The sequence below is a fragment of the Anser brachyrhynchus genome, assembly GCF_964034855.1.
Source record: "Anser brachyrhynchus genome assembly, chromosome: 20".
NCBI lineage: Eukaryota > Metazoa > Chordata > Aves > Anseriformes > Anatidae > Anser > Anser brachyrhynchus.
Window position 1 is genome coordinate 10666317 of NC_137713.1, and position 18608 is coordinate 10684924.

At 47.8% G+C, this 18608-nt stretch overlaps 1 protein-coding gene and 1 long non-coding RNA gene across 6 annotated transcripts in view; one reads left to right on the forward strand and one right to left on the reverse strand.

Moving 5' to 3' along the window:
* The window catches only part of AUTS2 (activator of transcription and developmental regulator AUTS2), a 761884-nt gene that overhangs the window by 638223 nt on the left and 105053 nt on the right, over window positions 1-18608 (forward strand). The window lies entirely within an intron of this gene.
* Window positions 6325-14756, reverse strand: LOC308180686. The gene is made up of 2 exons (XR_013941128.1): window positions 12692-14756; window positions 6325-11932 (listed from the first exon to the last, which is right to left on the reverse strand). It is a non-coding gene; the product is annotated as an uncharacterized lncRNA (long non-coding RNA).

Below are 18608 nucleotides of genomic sequence, written 5' to 3' on the forward strand. Positions count from 1 at the left end.
CCCCAAGGATTTTCCTATGAAATTATGGAAGTGCAGCTTACTTATTACTCGCTGACTTTCACACTATTGTGCCTTCTCTGTCGGTCATGTGCTTAACGCTGCCTAATTGGTACCTTTCCGAACGCACTCATTTTTCTTTTAGCGATCCCATGTGAGACAGAAGAGACAGCGCTGTGACTCTGAGGGGTGCTGGCTTTCTTAAAGGTGACGTTAGTCTTCAGGAGAGCCATTCTGCGGATGTTGGAGCAGGAGCTGTGAAGGGGCCCAGGGCTTTAGGGCTCGGTCCTGAGCACTGGGGGAAGAAGGGGACATTTTCTGGGATGAGCGCAGGGGGCAGCTTTGGGCAGAGTGGGTGATGGTTGCAAGAAGCAGAGCTTGCTGAAGGTAGCTAGTAACAGCCAGTTTGGGATTTGCCTGTGATTTTGAACAGCTGGCTTTTCCAAACGGGGCCAAATTGCTTCCAACAGAGCCTACTTCTGCTCATCTACTCAAGTGTGATCCTACTCTCACAGCAGTCATTACGTTTCATACGCCAAATACATTATATTTTAATGTGTATTCTTCCTAATGCTCAAATAATCCTTAGTGTACTGGCAATGGTAATAAATTCCTTGATATTACAGAGCCAGAATAAGTGGGTGTTTCTTGTGTCATGTCATTCAGGTGCTGGCTGTAGTGGATCTGAACAACAATCAAGGTTTAGAGACAAATATTTTGATTTTTTGGAAAATACTCTGCTTGCTTCCTATCTCCTAGAACTCGCTTCAGGCAGCAAAGACATTTAATATGATGGAAGAGAAAGGTAATTATGTCAACAAAATTAAACATAGCTATAGTTTCAGACCATTTTCTCCTCCATATACATCATGCCCAAGCTTGCCAGCATTTCAAAACCAGAAACATTTCCAAGAGAATTTCCTTTCTTCTCTGCTTTGGTTTTCCTTTATGCCAGCTTACAGATTCTCTGCTTTCATCCTTCCTTCTCCTTTCGCTTTCTTGTTGCTGTTGGTCATTCTGGTGCAGCTCTACTCTTTTCTGCGGACGGGGCACAGCCTTCCTCGAGGACGGCCACGTGCATGGTTTGCAGCAGAACCACTGCTCAGAGCTTGGTGCGGCACGGGTGTGCTGAGCTCTACTGGAGCAGCGGGTGCCGTGTGTGGCAGAGGCGACTCATTCAGGTATCCCTGGCAGTAAAAGGGAAAAGAGTAGGTGGGGAGAGAGGAACCGTAAAGTTGTTGCACCGGAGCTCTCTCTCCGTGTAATTTTATGTGTGCGCAAGTTGCTGGCGGGCTGCTTAGCAGGGCCGCCAGGAGAGCTGCCTCTGTGTTAACTGCTGCACTAACAAGTGGACCATGAGAACCATTTAGGCCGAATCAGTGAATTGTAAATTTAGAGGTGGAAAAGAACTATTAGATCATCCAACCCATTTCCCTGCCCTGCAGGATTATTCCCTCAATGCGCTCTCTGATGCTTTGTCCAGCCTGGTATGAAAAGTCCCCTGCAAAGTGGCTTTCACGGCGCCCTGGAGGAGGCCAGGCCGTAGTACCCCGGACTCGTTGAGGTTGGAAAAGACCTCTAAGATCAAGTCCAACCATCAACCCATAGGCCAAGGTGTCTCGTTGCCAGCATTTCCTATCATTTTTCTCAATAATAAGCTTAAGCTAAAGAACCTTCTCGGTAACTAAGCAGTGATGTTAATGAGAAGAGGTTAAGATGAACAGTTTCGTTCTCCTCTCTTGCAAGTATTTTGGAGGGATACAGGCTGTTTAACCTCTGCCCTTTTGGCTTCACGTGATGTTTTTGGCTGTTGCACCTGGAATGGGCTGCCCAGCAGAGCTTTCAGTGAAACTACCGTGATGCTGTTGGCACTGATTATTTTACTTTCTGTGTAACGTATATGTGACACTTCACACCACAGTTAGCCTCCATCCTTCAAAGCCTACGGTTTGGCACTGGTGTCAGGGGCGCTGTCAGCCCTACTGCCGCAGCCAGGGGACCGCAGCCGCCTGAAAGCCTTACTGACTTTGGGGTTGGTCCCAAAGAAAAGAGCAATCTGGCCCCATGCTGGCCTGGATTTAGCTCTGGCGCTTGGAAGACACCAGTTTGGGCACAGAGGGTGGAGAGCGTGGCTGAGCAAGTGTGAAGATAATTTAAAATTTCATTTTCTTTCATGTGTTTTTGCTAGAGAGCAACTTAACAGCTCTCAGGTCAAGAGAGCATTTGGAAACTATTGATAAATACTGTTAATAAAACAGAGCTGCTAAATGGGACTCAGGTTAGGAGAACAGTGTGGATGTAAACATACATCATAAAATGTAGGTTCGTTATTGCTTATGTATGTGCAGCCTGTGTATTCTTTATCTTTGTATATCACTACAGATAAGTATAAAAAATACGCCCAAAGAAACACAGGTCTGTAAAAACTTCTGGATCCCCAAGCACGAAGTTACGCTGCGTTGCTGTCAAAAATTAACTACACAATTCACATTTTCTTCCTGATGGAGAAGTTGCAGTAATTTGGGGGTAAATTAAAAATACAATCCAATCATTTCCTTGTAAAACCTGGTGCTGACATTAGCCTTTCGTTATGACATTGCAATTATCTCCATAGCAACGCGGTGTGATGTGACAGCCGCGATGACTGCAGGTTCACGTGCTCTTGGGCTGGAGCCCAGGGAGCTGGCTTCTCGCCTGAGATGTTTCCTGATTTTCTCCTTTCTTCTGGTGGCGTTGTGTTGGTGTAACAGTGCTCTGAGCTCGACCAAGATACGATCCACCTATTCGAGGAGTGGAGAATGAGATTCTGCGCGTTTATGGGAGTCTTTCAAGCATATTAAGGAGCAATATCTTATATGATCTCTTCCATTAATAAATAATTTTGAGAAAGCTTATACATGAATATAGTACTTTCAGGCCATTACGCACAGGAATACATTATCAGTGTAGATTGCACTTTTGTTAACTGTAAAGCCTGTTCTTTAGTCAAACACACTTTGTGTCTCCCTGAAGCCTGACGGAATACCAACCTGGGCAAAGTTAAGAGAAAAAAGAGGCTTACTGCAGATTGAAACAGCTGAGAAGTCTGAAATGGAACAAGCCAGAATATGCAACCAATTTTAGTTTGGACTTTTTATTTTAGATGTCTTAATTCCCCACCAAGTCCTTTGGTTCCCCATTAATAGGTATTCTGGGGAAGTCTGGATGACTGTCTCCTGTGTTTTCATTTTCAGTCATCTGCTGAGGTTATGATACCTGCCTGCCCCTTCACACTGAGGTTGCGCTGCGAGGTTTCTCCATCAACAACCATGGCAGTGTGACTGAGCCGGACCTGCCATCCCTTACGTCCCCATCCTCAGGGACGCGGCGAGGCCGGCTGGCACAACAAGGTTCAGCTAATTCACCCTCAGCAGTGCATTTCCAGCTCCCTCTGTAAGCAAAAACGGCAGGAGTCAACCCTGTAGCACGCTCAGTTCAGAAATGACTTCTCAATACTAGCTCAAGGCGTTTTGTACTAGAAATGCATTGCCAAGCAGGCCTATAATTTGTTAGGTAAACTTGTAAATTATTCCTATTCCCTTGGTGCTATCGTGGATTGAATGATAATGGAGCCATCCACCACCAGCTTTAATGCTTTTGTATCTAACCGTGGACACCAAGTTTTACGTATTCATTAGGCCACCAGGTTGGAAATGCTGTTACCACGCGGTTCTGTAAAAGTGATGGTTATATATATACACCTAATACATCATTGCTACCACCTTTTAAGAGAAGAACTTGTTTTCTGCAGGCATCAAGACTAAGATGTATTTCACCACCCTGATGCGTAGTGAGTTGGGTGATTAAATTTCTGCGTGGTGAGATAAGACAGCTTCCTGAAGGATTTATGTCTGTGGCGCCCTGTAGGCTATCCGTTTCCTTTTTTTGTTGTCGTAGTGAACTGAGCTGGAGGTGTTGGCAGGCTCTGGGGGAGGGCGTTTTCTTTTTGTTATATCTGGGTGTTGCACCTGGTATCCTTGAAGTCAGGTTTTTGAATGGACAGGCTCACAGGGGTGACATGGCACCGTGCTGTGCTTGCTGTGGGATCCGGCGGTGGGAAGGGGGCTGTGGAGTGGAGCTCGGGAGCCAGCATGAGGGCCTCCTGCCTACGGGTGCAAGAGGGAAGGAGCATGGTGTGAGGCTGTAAAGAAGCAGGCAGCCACGGGCTTCCCCGGGGCAGTAGCCTGGTGCTGCAGTCACTTCTCATGGCTGCTCACCCTTCCTCCTGCCTCTTCCTCACGCCTGGGGTGTCCTGCGCGCATGGCAGAGCTGTGTCTGACAAGGAAGGGAAAACAGCTCAAGCCCTCCAGTGGTGTCAATCTGCTGAGAGGCCACACGGTCTGCTCCCGATGAGCAGGGTAAGGGAAAAGGCAGAGCAATGAGACCATTGCCAAACGGCAGGGAGATGTTTAGAGAAACGGTGAAGGCTTTGGAAGACCGTGGCTCAGCACACCCAGCGGAGCTAGAGTTCAGCTTTTGTGGCATACTCTGGGGGTTAGGTCTGTGAGGAGCTCAAAGCTGGACTTCAACAATGTACTTGAAAATATTTTACTTTTGTAAAGTTTTTCTGACTAGCTGTTTCGCTGTAGGTTTTCTTCTAGGCTCTGTTATCCAGTCTTCATGCATTCTTTCTTTTTTATTTCTAAGAAGGAAAAAGTGACTCCTTACCCTCCCACAAAGCAAAATTGATCTTTCTTAGTACTGACAGGTGGTGTTTGCAAAATATCTCCATTCAGGAGGCTTGACATTCCACCTGAGACCTCCAGTAAATCTATCCGCTGCAATAACGAGAAAAGAAGAAAACTCCAAAAGGAACTAAAATTCCCATGTAAACACGATCGAAGCGCCCCTCTACCCGGCATCCTTGGTGCTATTTTTTCTGAGGATGATCCTAGTTAAGGGATGGGAATTTGAGTGATTTTCCTTTCTCCCACTCCAACGTGTTTGGTGGTATCCATAGCTTCCAAGGGCTGTCAGCAGGAGTGGCCCTACCAACGCTACAAAAGCTAGGGCTTTGGTGGGACTGTCCAAAGTCCCGTGATGTGCAGTTATGTAGGCTGGATTCGAAATATGCTGAAGTGGCATTGGAAGTGCTCCAGTGCTTTCAGTTGGGCCCTACATTTCAGCAGATCAGCCTTTGCGGCGTCTGCTGCGCTGCCGAGCAGCTCCTCACCTCAGGGTGAGCTGGCAGCACCCCCGGCTCTTCCTTCTCCTGAGCTGGCTAGAGAGAGCTATTTAGGTTGGCTTAAGGTTTTAGTTTCCATATTAATTCTCTCCTGACCCTCGTTAGCCGAAAGGAAAAAACAATTCTGAAAGGGTTTGATTTCCTAATATTGTATCTTCTGTATCTGCAATGCCTGTTGTGGCCTATTAAGAATTAAACTGAGATCACTAAACTCATTTCATTTATGCCTTGGGCCTCATTCAAACCCTGGTTTCCCAGCAAAGTAAGGCCAATGGATTAACGTTTCACCTAGCTCAATGGAGTGGTTTTCATCTCTTTTAATGCCTTTGGCATTAAGGAAAAAAAAAAAGAAAGAACAGAGGAAAAAAAAAAGACTATGCTTTGACTGCACCCCAGCATTTTGTCCGTGCTCCGGCAGTGCCTTTACAGGGATTATTTTGTAGTGTGCTGGGCTTTATCCCGCTTCCAGTGGGAGGGAGGAGTGGCAGAAGCGCTGATTGCATCTCTGTCGCTAAGCAGTTTGTCTGACCACAGACTTTTTTTTTTTTATTATTTAAAGGGATTTGGGTCTCTCTCTTTAAAAGGCAGCCTGGGCTTCCCTGGCCACCACCAGCAGCATTAGCTGCTGTCAGACAAATTACAGTATGGGTGAAGCTGTGATATCGACATGTGCGACTTGATCTTTTTTAATGGGGGCACCACAGGGGTTTCTGACTGCCCCACTGAGCTTAATGTTCTGTAAGGAAAAACAGACACAGAACTGAAGGACATTTCTAATGGGCTGCATGCTTAACCCTTGGGTAACTGCTTGCCTGGCCCCACAGCGTTTTTCCCTCTCTGTTGGGCAAGTGTTCAAGGAAGCTCCTGAGAGCTGATTTCCACTTATCCTCAGCTCGCTGCTTTGTGGCACCTGGGGAAGCGCCGCTCTGCAGGGGCACGGCCATCCTTCCTCCCCCCTCCTCTTCTCTTTAGTTCATAATTAAACCAAATGGTTGCAAACTCTCTGGCGAAAGGAGCTGTGTAATTATAACAACAAAATAGCTTGCAAATTGGAGATGTCTACTTCTTTATATTAACAACAGCTTTATGTACAAGTGTGGCTATTTATTTTGACCTTTCATAATAATTAGCTTCCTAGGGATAAAGAATTCGACATCTATGAATTCAACAATGCAGAACAGCAAAGGTGAAGACCCTTGTGGAGATTGGGGAATTTTGCAGATTTATTTGGGTTTTATTTTTTGTGCATGTGATCCTGTCCTTTTTTTCCTTCGTTAACAAGCTCCACAATCTAACCATGCAAACTGTAGGACCCAGGGATTTCACTAGGTCTGCTTTCTCCCTGTATATCTTCTTCCCATCTCAGAGAACTACTCAGAAAGGCGCGGAAGGCTCCAGATATGGGGGCATTTACAATTGCTGCTTTGCAGAAACAGAAAGCAAACATTGCAACAGCCACTGACTGAACGGTTAGCGTATTTTGCTTAAAACCTCAGCTAAACGCTAGCTGTACTTGGGTATTGTGGTTATCCAGTTCATTTATTTTACTTCCCGTCATTGCTATTTTACTTCCTTAACTTGTGCGTGCCTCAGTTTCCCCCTGAGTCGGTGGCTCATGGTGCCAGCTGCCGGGAGGAGCATGGGGTGCAGGAAGCATGTTGTGTGCCCGTGAAGACTTTCACTGGATAGATTATTGCAGTATCCATTTATTATTAATAGTCATTAGCACTAAAAAGCCATGAAAGCTCTTAGCATCTTGTTTATTTCATGCAGCTCATACTGAGGACTCCTGTCTACCTCCTGAGATAGAGGTGGTGTTGTAAATAGAAACTTTACAAGTAATAAAACCTCTATTCGCTGCTGTATATGGCTTTCAGAGGTGTCTGCTTACCTCACGCACTGCATCATTGGCAACGATGGGGCTGGAAAGAGCAAAAATAGTGGTTCTGTCATGAATTACATGATCCAGAGTACTTCTGGTACCAAAAAGTCAGCTGAGAGCATTGCCACCTCTTGGCACACCCTAGTGAGGGACAGGTGAGGCTGAGGAGTTTCCATGTCCTTTGCTATTTTTTTTCCCTGCAGATATTAGTATGCCATGACCTTAGCTGTCATCAGAGCTAACCTGACCATTTTACCAGCACAGCACGGAGGGGCTCTGGCTTTGTGCTGCTGCCTTGACTGCCAGAGGCCAGGCGTACCTGGTAGCCTGAGCTCTGGATTCGGGCAGGTTTGAACCCAGCAAGAGAATTCCTCCCCCGGGAGGGACAGTGCCACCAGGGTACTGCCGCCTTGCCTAGCAAGGTGACTGCTCACCATCAGGTCAGACCTTTAAGTTTCTGGTATGGAGTGACATGCAGTCAGCCTACTGCATGTCCTCTAGGTGCGTGCGGCAGGCCAAGCTTGTGCGGGGCTTACTCAAGCTTTAGATGAGAATGACCACTTGGGTGTTACTCTTGGTCTCACAAGGGTAGGGGACAGTGCAAGAGGTCAGAGTTAGTTTTGCACTAGTTAGTTTTGTGCTTTTCAAAACTCAGTCTAGGTGCATGCTGCATGTTGGAGAGGTAAATCAAGCTACAGGAATCAATTCAGCATCGATTCTGTAGAAATAGGAGCTGAAAATTTGAGGCTCAGGCTTGGTAATGATTATTTTCCATATTCTGTCGGCAAGTTCCTTGCCTGTACACTAATCCTGTTCTTCCCCGCTTTTAGGGTGTGTTTTGGGATACATGAGCATGCCAAGGCCATAGTTGCAGGATGTGTAATACTGGAGTGGCACATTCCTGGAGTAACCCAGCAGTATTAATTTGATGTGAGTCAGGTGTATTTATGTGGCTACATTTCTGTCCAGTTAGCCAAAGCATGTGATAGGAGTTTATGTTGGCTTTTGTGCTCTCTGCTGGCTTTATATGAGCTGTGAAATGACAGATTATGCCTCCTCCAGAATGAAGTTTGCTGGGACAAACTCACCCATCAACTTTTCAAAAAATTTGCATTGGCAGTGTAAATTGATACACAACCAGCCCTTTGAGTGAGAAGGCCGCAGGGCTTTTCATCCAGCAAGTGCCACCCTACAAGGCGGTGCATTGCACAACCCCGGCACCGTCCCGGTGCCTGTCAGCACGGAGGGCTGCTCCTGCTGCCCGTACCTTGTTGCACCTATGCAAACACCTTGTTTCTGCTTGTGTTGGAGCAAAGCCACCCTGTGCACACTTACCCCTTGTTTTGCAAAAAAATAAAAGTGGTGATGTTGCCAGCTGACTACTAATGGAAGGAGGAAATAAAGTCATATTTAAAGTCTATAAGCACCATAGCATGGAGAGTTGGTAGTGCTGCACGGAGAAACGGGGCAGAATTCTCTTTAAAGGAAAGGTAGCGTCCAAATGCTGGTCTAATGAAGGAACATGTTGTTACAGTAAAGTCTGATAAAATCATGAAAGACCTCCTCGAGGAAGTAGGAAGAGCCCCATACGCAGCTACGCAGCGAGCGCAGCACTTGTATCACCTCATCAAGGGCCAGGGCTACGTGGCTTGCCTGGGGCTCTTTCCAGTTGTGCACTGAGCAGTTCTCCCAGGGAGTCCAGAAATGTTACTTCAAGAGCGGGTATCAAAGAAAATAACATATATATAATACATATATATATATACATATATATATTATTTTTTTTTCAGAGTATGTGAGGACTTGTTTAGCGTCCCAGGGCAGTGAGAGGCACACAGACTTTCTCTGGTTGGGGCGGCAAACCCCATTTTGTTGTCTGTGCTCGACTATGCCGCTGCTGTTGGCCTCCGCGCTATTTACGGTGTGTGCCCTGGGGGCAGTGGTGGTTTCTGGGGTTAGCGCCTGTTTCTCTGCGATCCTAAAACATTAGCCCCCAGCAATTAATATAATTACGTCATTAGCGTCACACCCCTGATGTTACTGTGTGTCAGAGTCAGACAATTGCAGTGTTGTGATTTCTTAGTTATGTAAAAGGCGATTAAGGCAATTAAGTGGGTGATTAAAGCTGCTCAGTCAGAGGTGCTGACTGATGCCGTTACCATGAAGCAGTGGTGTGCGGGAGCGGGGATGCGAGGTGGCCCTGGAAGCAGGAGGGCTCGCAGCCCGGCCCGCTTCGCCAGCCCGCGCCCCATGTATCCGCCCCACCTTGCTCAGCTACGGTGATCTGCTAAAAGGGGTCAATGAGAAACGAGCACGTACAGCCTCAACTACATGGTTAAATAAAAAGCTTCAATGTTCCCTTTGAAATGAGCATTATTGGTTTTATTTAATTAAATATGGATTTACACTATAAATATTGGAGCTCATAGAGCCCATATTTCAATTAATGGATCATTTATATGTCATGCTCTCTTTGTAATTACTGGAATGTGAAAATACAATGAATTGAAATGATTTCCCTTCCTCTTCAAATAAATCCGAGCAAGGCTGAATCAGACAGAAGCTGTGCTCCCACCCAGCAGCGCGGGCACGTGCCTGTGCGGGACAGCCACGCGTGCTCGACACGAGGGCGTTTTTGGCAGGTCAGCGGTCACCGGAGGAGGAGCGTGCAGGTTTTGCGAGGCATCCGTCTCCACACCACTGGTGGTTTTGTTGGCCTGAAATGCGTGCGCTGGAAGTGTTTGAATCGCAGGGTGAGGCTGGCTGTTAAGTCGACAAACACAATGCACCTTCTGGTGCCAGTGATGTGGAGTTGTTGTTTTGCTTCTGGTTAGGACACCAAACAGGCTCGTTCAGCAGACTTGGCAGTGCCGTAAGGAGCTGTTTGATGGGGATTTGGTGGGGTAAGGGCTGGTTTGGGGTTTTAGTGCCCAGAGAGCGAAAAACAGAGAAATGTCATTGTCTCTTGTATTCTGAACACCGCCCACGCACATTTTTATAGTCCCCTTCTTGTATTTGCAAGGATATGGTATCCATTTTCCAGAGTGTACTTTCTGTCAAATGATTCTAAAAAGAAATATAAATAAACGTCAGGCTTTGCATCAAACCCAGTGGTAACTGGGACTGGCAAGGATCCGATGTCAGGAAGCGGGGCCTGATGATTTTCTGCTCGCCAGAACCAGCCCTGGCCTCAGCCCTCTCCTCCTGCGCCCTGGCCCCCCGCCACGTGGCTCTGCCTCCCCGTCCCCGCTCCGCGGCCGAGGGCCGGCAGCCGGCCGGAGCTGGAGGCTGCCCCGCCACCATTTCCTGCCCGGCAGAAGCGGGATCGAACCGCCCAGCCGTGAGCCGACACTGCATACATAATTCCACCAGAAAATATCCAAGGGTGGAAATCATTGTTCTCCGAGCTAGCTGAGCTGGAGCCAGAGCAGAAATACTAAAGTCAGTTGTGCCTTTGAGCTGCCTATAACAGCGCCCTTTGGAGACCCATTTCATACAAAATTTGAAGCCTGTGTTTATTGCCCATTAAAGCAACCTTTATTTTATGGCAAATGTTGCAGTAATTGCCTTTTACGAAGAGCACTTTGTAACACACATGCACTGTTGAAAGAAAACCACTCTGGTATTGTCTATCGGGACTTAATGGCGCAATTAATTTTACTCCATCTGTTCCTGAGACTTTAAAGGAAAATGGATTTTTTTTTTGAGCGCACTTTAATGAAGAAGATAAAGCGGCCCGGCTGGTGTCCCACAGGCTCAGCGCAGTAAGTTCAGATTATTGCTCAGTCTGTCAGAATGGGCTGCTTCCCTCGGCAGCCGCCACAGCGAGCAGCCCGCGCTGGCCCCTCGCCGCGCCATTCCTGATGACAAACTGCCAGCCGGCTCCCACAAAAGCGCGATTAAAATGTCAGCACAGGATGACGAAGGGGCCAAGAGGGTCCTCGGAGACAAACTGTGTTCAGTATGAGTTAATACTTCACTGCAGTGTGGGGCTGGGCTGCTGCTGTTTCAGGGAGGCGCGAGGCAGAGACTTACAATGGGCTGGTGTGAAAATACAGATACACCACCGAACGCCGTAGCCTCAGCTGGAGCAAACTGGCAAAGCGCCGCTGGCGTCAGCTTATTTATGCCGGCTGAGGGTCTTCCAGCAGAGCCAAGCTGCTTTTTATGTCCACCGCCCCATATTGCACCAAAACCCAGGGATGTGGGGTTTGGTCCCTTCCCAGGGAGGGAGCTGGAGCTGTCTGCCTGGTTGCGGGCACCACGAGGGATGGTTTGCACAGGCAGGTGCCGCCAAAGGGCTGAAGATGGGGATGTCATGGCAGAACTTGTGGCCCAAGGGGCTGGGAGCTGCCTGGAGCAGACCTCAGAGAAAAAGCTGACTTGTATTCAAGCCGAGTGTGTTAGATCTGCACCACGTTGGGCAAGTGTCCCCAGGTGCTCCTCTCACCCTATTTTAGCCCACGTCCCCATCCAAGGAGGAACACGAGGCAGCTGCCTGCTCATTTATGCAGAGGCGTGCTTGTGCAGCCTCGGTCCTCGCCCGTGCTTGCTAACTTGCGAAGGGTAGGACCCACTTCGTCACTGCGGCTTCGTTCCCCCACAGCCCTCCTGAGCAGTTTCTGGGGGTGTGAGTGCGACAAAAGCCCGTAATGAAAAGGAGAGGAGATTGTCAGCGCCGGCATCCTGATGGGAGCGAGCTGCACTCCTCCTGGGCAGCAGGTGGGAGCTTCGCCATTGTCCCTAATGGTTATTAGCCAGCGATGAGCAGGACAAATGTGGGGTCACCTCTCCCGCTGGCAGGGCAGCAGTTGCAGGATTTAAAGCCCCTAGGAGAGGAAGAAATGACACGGTTAGTACCTACAGCTCAGGATGTGACCTGCGCGGTTTTAAATGATCTGTTATACTTTGGGGGAGGGAGAGCTAGGGATTGCTAGAGCAAGTTGAATTCAAAATATATGGCACACTTGAATTAAATGCAATCAGAGACATTCACTGATATCATAATGGCTCTTGAATAATCAGCACAAGACATAGCACTGGGCTATGGACTATTTAAAGCAAGATCCAGCAAGACAGAGATTGCAGCAGGCTGCATTTGGTGAGGGGCGTTTTTTGTTTGCAGTGCCATGTGCTGATTCTCAACTAAGATTTAAAGCAAAGGATGTAAAACAGGAAGCCCTTACGTTTCCAATTAAATTTGCTTGCCTCTTACTGCTCATCTTCAATTAAAAAGACGACGCATCTTCTGGGTTCTGCGCTCCGTGCAGCTTCGCCTCGGCCCAGCTCCCTGACATGCTCATGCACCGGGTCTGCTGCATCTCGCCCCCTCCCTGCTCCTCTCGGCCTCCTCTCTCTTCGTGCTCAGAGCACTCCACAGCTGGGGGCTGATCTTTCTCTTGTGCCCGTTTAACTGGAACAGCTCTCCCTTCTCTCCCCTGAGCCACTTCTCTCCTCAGGTCGCCCCTTAGAAATGACTGATTTGCTTTTCTCTCCTGCCAGTGCTAAATGCTACGCTATTACACCTTCCCCCGCTACTTTGGATTTCCATTTTTGCCTTGTCATTAGCAGCCCGCATGAATTCGTACCTCATTGCTGTTAAATTTCAGGGGGTTCGGACTCAGCGCTGTTTCCCTGTGCACTTTGCCCTGGCTGGGAGCAGCTGACCCGGCCGTGCCAGGTCAGCGTACCGGCACTAATAGCGGCACGGCCCCGTCCGCCCCGGGATCTCCGAGCACTTTGCCAGCAGGAATTGAGGCTGAGGTCTCAGCGAGGGTCAGCGCGTTGGGTTCCAGCTGGATGGGCTGGAGCAGGGCGTGCAAACGGCGTGGTCAGGTGGGGTCAGCGGCAGGACCTGCGATCCGCGGGGCTCCCCACTGCCACGGCCAGCACGCCGGGCTCCTCTCTGCTGCTGTAAAGCATTTTGTGGTACTTTTTTCAAAGGATTTATACGAAACTAAATTGTATTGTATCGGATTAGGGCTCCATAAGTTTACTATTTGCTGTATAGCATACATCTGCTCCCACAATAATCTCTCCTTGGATGGGATGCACATTTATTCTGTGAGCTGCTTCAACAGGAAAATAAATGTGCCCATATCAGTGTGTTATTGAGGGAGTAAAGGGATGCAGCTGGTCCCAAGCTCATTCAGCAAACCTGCGCCGTGACTTACAACTCTGTTCCGCGCACACTGCGCTATCGGCTCTTCACAGCGCTGCCTATTAATGTAAGGGTTTATAAGTAGGTTCAGTCAGGGCAAGATTCTCGTCTAACACTTAGTGCTTTCCAAACCCTGCGGTAAATCCCCTGCTGAATGGAGCACTGTGCTTGCTTTCAAGGCTGGGGAGAAGGGGGAATTGAAAGGTTTGCCTTTGCATTCTGCACGGCTCGCCTGACGCAGACATATAAACCACAGGAGGTTTGCGCTTGTGTTTTCCCAGCTCATTTCCCATAGCCTGAGAAGTGATCTCTGAGTGTCAGGTGGCATGAAGGCCACTTTCCATGTAAAGCAAAAGAAACCAGCCTGCTCCTCTATGTGGCCAGCCCTAATTTATCCTTTTAAGTGTTGCTTACACAGGAATGGAAATGACTGTCCCCCAGTTACCAATTTGGACTCAGACGGCATCTCTCTGACGCCGAGCTTCGTTTCAGGAACTTCCCATATTTGGGCTGAGGAACCCTTCAGAGCTGCTGGAAGGCAGGGTCATTTTTTTTCCCCTCAATGGAGTTTTGATCCATTTCCAAAAAGCATCTTTACCCATTCACTGGGGAAAATTAGAAGCCTAGACGGCTCGTCTTGGCAGCCCCCTCTTCAAGGAGATTTCTTCTTTTGCATCCTGGTAGATATGGCCAAAAGGCAGTGAGAGGCTGGAAGGTGGCTTCCAGTGAGTGGGAAAGTTCAGTGTTGACAGCCCTGAGGGGATGGGAAGACTTACTTAAAATAATGAGCTTTTTGAAGTACTGAGTGTTGGGTGCTCTGTTTTGTTCTGGTGGGAGGTTGAGCCACAAGTGTGGTCAAGCTTTTGCTTGGAATCATGGGGAGAAGAATTTCCTTTTTCTCTATTTTATATGACGGTTCAGAGCCCAGTCTGGTCTTGTGAGTCTGGGAGTTTCAGGGCATTTAAGAAAAAGTGCCAATATCACAGAAACTGTCAGGGTGGTCATACAGGGAGCTCCAGCTATTTCAGGCATAGTCACAGCAGGAATAAGGTTTAAAGATGCACTTTGCAAAGGTTCAGCTAATTGAAAGGCAACAACAGAAACAAACAACAACAGGAGAAAAGAAAAGAAAAGAAAAAAGAAAAGAAAAAAGAAAAGAAAAGAAAAAAGGAAAGGAAAGGAAAGGAAAGGAAAGGAAAGGAAAGGAAAGGAAAGGAAAGGAAAGGAAAGGAAAGGAAAGGAAAGGAAAGGAAAGGAAAGGAAAGGAAAGGAAAGGAAAGGAAAGGAAAGGAAAGGAAAGGAAAGGAAAGGAAAGGAAAGGAAAGGAAAGGAAAGGAAAGGAAAGGAAAGGAAAGGAAAGGAAAGGAAAGGAAAGGAAAGGAAAGGAAAGAGAGAAAGAAGAGAAAGAGAGAAAGAGAGAGAAAGAAAGAAAAAGGAAGGAAGGAAGGAAGGAAGGAAGGAAGGAAGGAAGGAAGGAAGGAAGGAAGGAAGGAAGGAAGGAAGAAAAAGAAAAAGAAAAAGAAAGAGAAAGAGAGAAAGAGAGAAAGAAAGAGAGAGAGAGAGAGAGAAAGAAAGAAAGAAAGAAAGAAAGAAAGAAAGAAAGAAAGAAAGAAAGAAAGAAAGAAAGAAAGAAAGAAAGAAAGAAAGAAAGAAAGAAAGAAAAAAAGAACTCAGGGCATTCATGCTTGTTTACTAATTTCCAGATGTTATCTGATACACAGGACACCATAAAGAAAGCTTGTTTCCTCTCTGCTGTATGCAGTAGTGTCATTTAGAACTAAATTTCTTAAAGACAGTGGCCATACACTGCAGGAAACTGGGTGTGAGCAGGAATGAACCCGAGCCATGGGGACATTATGAAGGAATTTGCTTAGATTTGGGTTCAGGCTTTAAATGTGTTTGTTTTTTTTTCCGGTTAAAAAAAAATAAAAAATCCATCACCCACGCTGTGAAGTGCTCAGGTGGTGGCAACACCTGCCTGCTCCTGAGGAGTCCCAGCGTGAGCATCGCTGTGAAACACAGGCTGGGAAATCCCACGCTAGAATTCCAACAGGTCTGTGAAAAAGAAGATAGAGAAAATACTAGGAAGCATCTTCTTTTCATGACAGTGTACTTCAAATACCACCCTGACCCAGGGGAAATGTATAATAGCATTTTAAGGCAGTTCTTTGAGAGCAAACATTGAATTTGCCCTGGTGTATTAGATCAGCAAGGAAACAAATGATGTTTCTGTGAAGTGGGGGTGGCAGAAAATAGTACAGAGCTGTTGGTAGCCTGTGGTGTAAACAAGGGGGACGTGAATTCTGCCTGACTCCTCGCAGTAACCAGATGGTGCCCTGAAGCCTCAAATTAGTTTGCCCTTTCCTTGATTTGTTAACCTCCTTCACTGGTGTTAGTGGCCCTCAAATCACTGCTCAGTTCACTGCACAGGTGAGCCAAACCCCACACCCAAACCCCCTCTCTTTCTCCAGAACACCAGTCCTGGTCTGAATTCCCATTTGTTTCCAGTAGCTGAACCTTTACAATGGGTCCAGTGGCAACTCCCAGTTTGCAAAACCACTAAAGCCTTGCAGTGCCCTGAAGGCAGGGCTGAATTTTCGGCACCGTTTCCCGAAGGCAAGGTTCCCGGGCAGCTGGAGGCGACCTGGCTGGGGGCTGCAGGGGTCTGTCCCCCTCTGGCTGTGGCAGCTGCGGGCAGGGGCTGGACCCCTCGGCCCTGGTGCAGAGCGGCTGAAGGCATCATTGGGGCTTGCAGAAGTGCTCTGCTTGGCCTGGCTTGGCTGTCGTACACACTGCCAAACCCTCACGCGCGTATCCTTTACGCCTTCCTCTGCTTTATTGCTCCTACCCGCGCTGGAGTGCAGCTTAAGAGCAATGCTCAGCTTTTACCCGGTGATTTCTCATCCACGGCTTTCAGGGCAAAGACTGATCTGAGGGCAGCGGTGGCACCTGCGGCCACGTGGAAAGTCAGTGACAGCCCCGCTAAAACACTGGGTTCCCCGCCCTGAGCCTTGTCACTGGCTGAGCGTCGCGGTGGCTCGTGACGGTCTCGACCGCCTCTTCGCAGCCCCCGCGTTCCCTTCTGTCACTCCGGCGCTCCGGATAAATCACCTGATGGGAAGCAGGCAGACCACCTGCAAGCTGCGGCATGCTGAGCCCTGCTGCTGAGGGGGTAATAAGGCAGAGCAGACGTACGAACCTTTAAAAGGCTGCCTGGCAGAAAAAGCCAAGGGAGGAAAGGCTAAAGAAATAAAATAAAGAATTAAAAATCCAATAAATTCCACAATCCGTACCGTCTTAAAAACTTCCAGTGATTTAGGCTTTTGTTAGAAATTCCACCTCTTGATCTTCAAAACCCCAGCTAATGATGGAAAAGAAAAATCCAAAACCACAGACCTCTACAGAGTTTTATATATTTTATAATAAAATAACTTTCCCATGACTTCCATAATAGTAATAAAAAGCCCAGCAAGGCTGACTTTTGTTGCTGGAGTGGAGTTTTGTGTTTTAATAGGCAACAGCTGAAGCAAGTTCAAAAGGCCAGGATTTTGAACCGCGGGCGCAAGGAGTTAACTTCTTCACACCCCTGCCGAATGCCTGGGCCAGCAACAACTTTGCCTTGTCAAACTGGGAGAATTTCTGCAAATGAACTTTGCAAAGAATTATGCAGGGCTTGGCATTACAGTATTACGCACTCGCCTGTTCTCAATCACTCACTGGAACTTATTTTGTAGTTAACCTCCATAAAGGACTGTACAACTGAGCAAAGGCCTGTCACACACACATTATTTAGAAGCCCTTATTATTATTTTATTGCCAGTCCTTGACAGCTGAGGAAAAGCCAAGCGCTTTAATCTTTCTTTCCCTTTAGTTTACAGTGTAAGAGCTGCATGTAAGATGGATTTGATTAATATGTAACAGAGATGCAATTCTCTGTAAAATGTGCTGTACTTTAGAACCCTGGAAAACAAACTGCATCACAATGGCTTAAATCTCAGTCCATTGTATTATATAGACATCATAAATAATAGAGAGCAGGCAGATATTGCTGCAGGCTTCATCTACATAACACATCTGAGCTCTCTATAATGTGTTCAACTTGTCACTTTTAGTACAGAAGAGAGGCAATAAAGCTAACAGCTGACTAAACCACATCAGCCTTGCTTCCACTTCCAGGGTGGTGAATGCTCATTAAGCAATCTTAGCTGTGACTTTTAAAATCCATAACTCTTACAAATGTAAAAAAGTTGCCACAAAAGATTAAGCGCAAAATATATGTCAAAGCATTAATTTTCTGTGCACAGATTCCAACCACCGCAAACCTCAAATATTTCTCTCTTTTGTTTTATAGATGCGTTTGGTTAAAACAGATCTTAATAAAAAATATTTGTTTCCATCTGGGGCAGAAAATACCTATGTGATTGTAGTAAGTGAAAGGATACAGTATTTCATGCAGCTAGAGGAGGCTGCACTTCTGCGCCCCGGCGGGATTTTCCCTTGGCATAAATGTGTGTCAGCTGGGGGGCCGGGGATGAAATTCATCCCTGGGCTGGGGTTAGAGACAGGGCCAGAGGGAAGCTGAGAAACAGAGATCGGCACGAGCCAAAGATGAGGCACGAAGCAAAAAGCCCGGGCTGAGAGCTCGGAAGCTGAGGGCTTTATCCCACAAGACGGGCGAGGACCGAAGTCGCGAGCAGCTGAATGCCTGCGGAGCTGCAGCTAGCGGCTGATGGGACGTGGTGGGCACCCACGGGACAAGCCCTGTCACAGTGCTTGCGGTGCAGGTGTTGTCCCAGGGGCTCGCTGCGTGCCCCAAAGGCTTCCTGCTTCTGCCTGTCCCTCTGCCAGCATCCTGCGGATGCTCACCTTGTCCTTTCGAGGCACCAGGGACTGTGCTGGCTGGCTGGGACAGCGATGGCAGCATCCCAGCCCTCCTGTTCGGAGACCAGCCAGGCTCCGGGAGGGAAGGTTTCTCTCTGTTCTCCTGTGCCTTCAGGTCACCCTGAACTCAAGCCAGGCTAAAAGGGAAAGCAACTAAAGAAAGAAGTTCCCATGCCTGACTGTCAAACGGCTGGAGGGGCTCTGCTCTGCTGAGAGGTGCCCTTGCAGGAGCCAGGGCGGGGGAAGGGTTTTCCAGTGCCTGGGGTAAGCCGAAAAGCCCTCGGACAAGCCTGGGGATCCCCAAGGGTCTGTCGCAACCTGGCAGTGAGCAAACCACAGCTCAGGCTCAGGGAGCAGCCCTGCCCTTCGCCCTGACTTAGTTAGGGTTTATCAGGCATCTAATCTCCGGGAAAGCTAAGGCTTAAAGCAAGAAGTGATATATAGGCTTTGCTTCTGCACAAAGG